Source organism: Pinus tabuliformis, chromosome 4_2 (genome assembly GCF_031772625.1).
Source record: "Pinus tabuliformis cultivar Carrire ecotype Pingquan chromosome 4_2, CPIR1, whole genome shotgun sequence".
NCBI lineage: Eukaryota > Viridiplantae > Streptophyta > Pinopsida > Pinales > Pinaceae > Pinus > Pinus tabuliformis.
This window is the reverse complement of record NC_142304.1, coordinates 543,136,377-543,142,811: the sequence shown is the minus strand read 5'-3', so window position 1 is coordinate 543,142,811 and position 6,435 is coordinate 543,136,377.

Genomic DNA, 6,435 nt, shown 5'->3' with positions numbered 1-6,435 from the left:
ATATTCCGTCTGAAATCCAGCCATTTATCGCATGTTCCTAAGGGTTAGGATTTTGGAAAGACAATTTGATTTAATTCAATACCAACATATTTCCAGAAACTTAAACACATTAACCGACTCATTAGCGAACTATGTGTTAGATAGACATTTGCGGCATTTATAAAAAGAAACACATCATCAATGTTGTACATGTGGATCACATAACCCAACCAGAATAAAACCCCGAAAATCAATATATATATATATATATATATATATATATATATATATATATATATATATATATATATATATATATATATATAAGCTGTTTATGGTTTACATATAATATTCTGTAACCAAGACAAAATCGGTCACATGACCCAAAAACTCAAAATGCTAGGGGGCACCCTAGTCTAGTGATGCTCATGATAGCACGTCACGGCCTGTGCGATCATGCGTAAGAGACGAGTCCATCGGCTAGGCACACCAGTAGTATGCCGCTACAACTGTAAAGGTAACTCGTCGATCCTCACATCTGGAATGCCGAGAGTAAGGCTCTCAACCTGCTCCTGCACAGCTGTGAGGATCTCGGCCACATCAAGGTCACGAAGAATAACCCTCCCGGCAGCCTCTCCTGCTGGGGCAGCAGCTGGCGCTCTCGGGCGAACTGCTGGACGAACAGGACCAACATCTGCATGCACACATGAGTTTGATTAAAGTCTTGATAGAATAAAGCACAAGTATATTATGAATAAAAACAGTAAACAGTGATATGGTCGAAGATTTTACCAATAGCGCCCCACTGCTCGCCGTCCGGCAGTACTAAATCCGGATCACCTCGTAAGTCCATGCCAACATATGGATACTCGGAATAGACCATCTCCTGACGCTCAAACCACCTGAAGAAGGTATCAGAAAAAGAAATCTGAGATTGACCAGCATGCCTAGACATGTGGTCAACCCATCTCTGCATGCATGGTTCAGTAGGAGAAGGCAAGTCGAGTGCAATGTGCTGTGGCTACATCAGTGGTATCTTCTCCAAAGCAAAGGCGGTCAAAATAGAACCGAACCCAAAGTTCTTCAGCCTCCCGTCCTTTACCTTGGTCAACTGAATTTTCATCTGAAGAAGTACTGCATCACACCAGTTGAATATTTTCGATTGGAGGCACTCCAAGGCATGCTGCATATAAGATCTGTTGGCCACATGAAGAGACGCACTACCAGCCATCCTACCAATAGTGTACAGGATAGACCTAAGGGACCTGTCAGCAACCTCAAGGATAACGATCTTGCCGTCTTTACTCGGCTGAGATCCTTCCCTGCAATACTGGTGGACATAATCTCTCACAGAGTCACTCCGTCGGGCCGAACCTGACAAAGAGATAGGGGCACCCCGCCTCGACAAGCCAGTTAAGAAGTAAATGTCTACTTCAGTTAACGGGATAGATTTGCCCCTAATCTGGAAAACTTGGTTGATAGGATCCCAAGCATCGAGCAAATACTGCAGTAGGTTGATCTGCTGTCTCATGCTAGAGATGCGGAAGAACTTCAGCAGACCACAGTTCCGCAGCGCGTTCACCGTAACCGGATCATGTAGGGAAATCATGTCCTCTTCTTCATGTTCTCGTTCTCGCCATGTAAGGGTCATTTTGCTCCAATATCTCTGAAAAACAAACATGAGATGAGTTAGATCCTGGTTTTGATGAGAAATAGACAAAAATTTTCATCAAAAAATGTGCAATAAAATCCTTTTCTGTGCCCAGCGCACCTACACAGTGTTCCACCTGCATTGAAGGTCAAACTGCCTTCGTGCTACTTGACATTCAGCGCAGGTTTCGAGTGCACAAGGTGCACTGATGGCAGAGCGACCCCATCAAACCCCAGGGGCTCAAAAAAACAGGAAATCAAGCACAGAATGCAGAAAGGAAACCATGAAATGAAAGAGCTCAGGTTTAGCTCCTACCTGGTCCAGACGGCACTGAGAATCGTCGACAGAATCTCTCGAAATCAGCTGATGAAAATCAAGGGGGAAGAGGCGCCTCCAAAGCTCTAACAAACCAAGTTCAAATGAAATGGTAAAATGAGAGGTAAAAACACTTTTTAATAGCTTTTTACATAGTTCAAAGTGAAATATTAGTGTTTTAATCTCATTTTCAAGCAAATGTTATTCATTTCTAACTAGTTTGATGCAGCAATTGAGGGTACAGTACTATCTTTGAAAAGGCAAAGCTATTTATGGTAAAAAATCAAAACTAGACCATGAATTATCGAGCAGTTTTAGCACATAGTTCATGCTCGTTAAAAACTAAACATAAGACCGAGCAGTGTTTTTCCGCATTTAAGCTCGTTAAAAAATGAACTACCCTCCAGTAAATAACCACCGTGAACGTAACATTATCAGCCATTAAATCCTTGGTCGTTTTTGCACCGTCACCTCCACTTTTCCATTGGCCGATCGTTCACCTCCATATGATTGTTTACCCATTTTGAGGAACAGCTGCGAAGAGTGATTTCACTAGCCATCCTTGTGACACTGCCGTGATTGGAAAATTCCAACCCTTACCTGGAATCAGCTGCTAACCCGTTTTATCACTCGTTCCTCAAAAGATGAGTCTTCTTTAAGCTCTTTTCATCTGACTCGTAAAATATGAAAAGATTGCCGAGTTTTGGCCTTCCAGCTCGTTAAAGCGACCGGAAGTGTTATCCCTCCTCTAGATTTTAATCTTTTTGGACCTGAGGGATTATTGCACAAAAAGATCGAGCGCTTGTTTTGTTCGGCTCGTAAAAACTATCGAAAATTCATCCCTTCTGTATTGTTTTATACTTTTTCGGACTTAAGGGATTAGATGACGAAAAAGGACTTTCGGAGTTGACTTTACGTACCTTTTCAGACTCTCTAAAAATGAAAAGGGCCGAGTTATCTTTGTCGTTAGACTCGTTAAAAACATTAAATAGCGACAAACTTGTCTTTAGACGAGAACAAGTTTCACTATCGCTAGGCTCGTTAAAACATAGCGATGGGTTTGCCCGAAGGGAAAATTATAGAACAAGCATATGTTATCCTCCTCAAGCTTGACAAAAATAAAGAGGTACTGGTCAGCAATGACTGGGGAAAAATTGGGAAGAAACTCAAAGAACTTTATTGGTAGCAAGTCGCTCTTGAACCTGACACTTCCACTCCGTGCCAGAGTCGGGTTGGGTTGTTTCATTCACCGGTCACATCGTCATGGTCTCGCCATACCATCCACCTTTTGGGTAAATGCTACCAATCCATCACACAAATGTCGCCGGTACGTTCAAGAGAAGTCATCCAGAGAAGTCAACCGTGTCCCATCCACTACCATACATTATCCTTCATTCTTTCATGACCGCCACCCTGAACCATATATCATCAGATCGTTTTCACCTCCATCACAATCATTTGCTCCGTTCCGTGTCACTGATGTGGGATACATTAAGGCCCTCCTTTGACGGATCGCTTCTTGTCGACATCAGCTCATTATCCAAGAAGTTGATCTAGGGACACCCCCTTCAGTACTTTGAAGCTTGCATGCCTCAATGGCAAGTTTCTCACTTCCGGCGAGAGGTATACATCAATGACCTTCGACCGAAAGATTTTGCGTGGTGTTTGACGCCAAGTCCTTTATTCACACCACGTGAATTGTACTGCAGTACCTTGAGGGTCATTATCATTATCGGTGATTCCTCTCGCGCTTGTTAACGGTTTACATCATTGACCGGTAATCAAGCGATGTCTTTCCATGTTCGACTTCAGAACATTTCTCACATGGATCGACTTGTACTTAGAGTGAAGATCGAACGAGTTTGAAGACCCCGGATCTAGTTTCATCCATCCAGGCTGCGATATATATTCAGGAAAAATAAAGACATTGACATGTACAACATTGCAGCACAGACAATCATCCTATAGAAGGATGATGATTTCAGCAGGATCATCAGTCTATCAGACAATTGTCTGTCCTATGTACATAAAAATGAATTTATAAAGCTGAGCATGGGAATGCCCGCCTCAGCTAGATCATGAAAACAGTATGAAAAATAATGTATTGTATTGTATCTTATTACAGGTCTCCTCCCAGCATTGAATGAACTTCAGATCCTCCTAATAAAGCATTTCACCCGATAAACGGCCTCATAATTTAGGGGGCAACTTTTATAGACATTTTTGTGCCTTACAGCTATAAGCATGAAATGTCCATAATTCAAGGGATCCAAAGTCCCTAAAGATGTTGTTACAGCTCCTAAAGGAACAAGGTCAACCAATGACAGCTTCTCCCAGAAGTTCTCCACCAAAAACCACTCAGAAATAGTCAATTCAGGATCAATTCAGAGGCTCCACTAGCTGCCTGCGTTGAAATGCAGAGACTACACTGGCTAGGTGCACTGCAACGCAGGTGGAAGCACTACCAGGGTGCGCTGAGCGGGAAATGACAAATGGCAAGCTCATTCAACGAGGTGGAAAGACCCTGGAAGCTTCCAAAATCTTCTCCAATGACACTTGCCTCAATGAATTCGACTAGTGATGAGTAAGAAGTTCTCAACCTCCAAGTGGAAGCAAGAACTGACAGAGAGAAGCCACAAGTCAAAACATAAGCTGACTCATCCTCTCTTCTTACATCTATATATGTATCTCTCACCCAGAGGTTCTGGAGGCTGGGAATTTGGTAATTTGCAGAGAATTGCTGTTGCTTTGAGATTGAGATTAGTACATTGGGTGATTTATGCTTTGTTGGAGGAGAGGAAGGGATTCCTTTGCTGGAAGGTAGATGCTAGATCGGAACTCACTTGGTTGTATCTCCTCTTGGACTTTATTATCATATCAATAAACTATTTGAGTTTCTCTTACATGCTGTGTACCAATGATGTTTTGTTATGCTTACATGTTTAGCTTAATCTGATCTTGAGCTTTTTATGAATGTATATCTGTATCTTCGTGTAGTTTCTCTCTCTTGTGATCTTGCAGGAATTCGGTGAAGTTGGGCCAGTGAAGGAGCAAGGAGCTGGGAGCTACTGAAGAGAGGAGTGATTTGGATTGACAAACTAGCGGAAGACATAGGTTAGTTACATCCTTCTTCCTCATTTACATTTCATAAAGAAGAAAACTCAATTAGTTTACCTCGTTTGTTGCTAAGGCACTATCACACCTTAGAGTGGGATAGGGGCATTCCGAATTGGATACTTTTCCCAACAACAGCGATAACAAACTCGATCTTTAAAGAAGTTACAAATATTACATGTCTAAAACAATAGTTATCATCAATCCGTTTAAAAAGACCTGTAACAGTAGCAAAGAAGGGCATATGTACAAACCCTCCATGGAACTTCAGAGTCAAGATTCCTACAAAATTTAAACCGTATAGTCTTACTCCATTGCTCGTATTCTTTCAAATTACGAGTTCGGCCAGAGAAGAGTCAAGAAAAAAGGTTAGACACAAAATACGCAGAAGTTAAGCCTACGCTTAAGCTGTCTCATACCACTGCGTTAATATATGAGCTGTCTCCCATGCAGAGATACCAGGACTTGAATGTTCTCATACGCACGTGATACCACTTTCAGCAAAAGGATGACTGATACAGCATTTTCGTGTTGCGCCCATGGCTCGGTATGCGATATGGTATTATACGAAGATATGGTGCTAGGCAGCAGATACCAGGTGGGCAGATCGTTCAAAGATACAAAAAAGAGCTCAAGCAGTGGCCAACTACAAAAAATAAATGGAGACAGATGCAACCAAGGTGAGAATAATCAAGTGAAGGAATTCATGCAGTGGAAGCGTAGGTACAATAACACCTTTTTTTGAAACGTTTATGACAGTCAGAGAACTGAACAGTCAGACAGAGGGGTAGCTAATTTTATGGAGAACCTACTCAGCTATATGGAGAGCAGACAGGGAGTTACAAGGGACACAAAGGCTAAAAAGGAGTTGGCTCTGATACCATGTCAGCCCAGGCAGTAACTCCACAAAACAAATAACTGATTCGTCTATTATTCCATAGGTAGGTCATTGTTATATACAATAGGAGTGATTGTTCAGTTCATCTCCCGATGACTGTTCACTTCAGTATGGCCTATCATCTGCAAATGGATGATCAGACCGAAAGGGTAAACCAAGTGGTTGAGGAAATGTTGCGAACGTATGTAATGCAACAACCCACAAAATGGGAGGATTATTTACACCCAGTATAATTCGCATATAATAATAGGTACCATAATTCTCTTCTCATGAGCCCCTTTGAAGTTTTATATGGTCGTAAATGCAGGACACCCTTAAGCTAGAGAGGACCAAAGGATAAACTACTACTAGGGCCACACATGTTGGAGAAGATGGAAGAAATGGTAAAAAAGGTTCAAAATAATTTAAAGGCTGCTCAGGATTGGCAAAAGAACTTTGTCGATTGAAAGAGGAGTTTCTGAGAACTCCAGGTAGGACA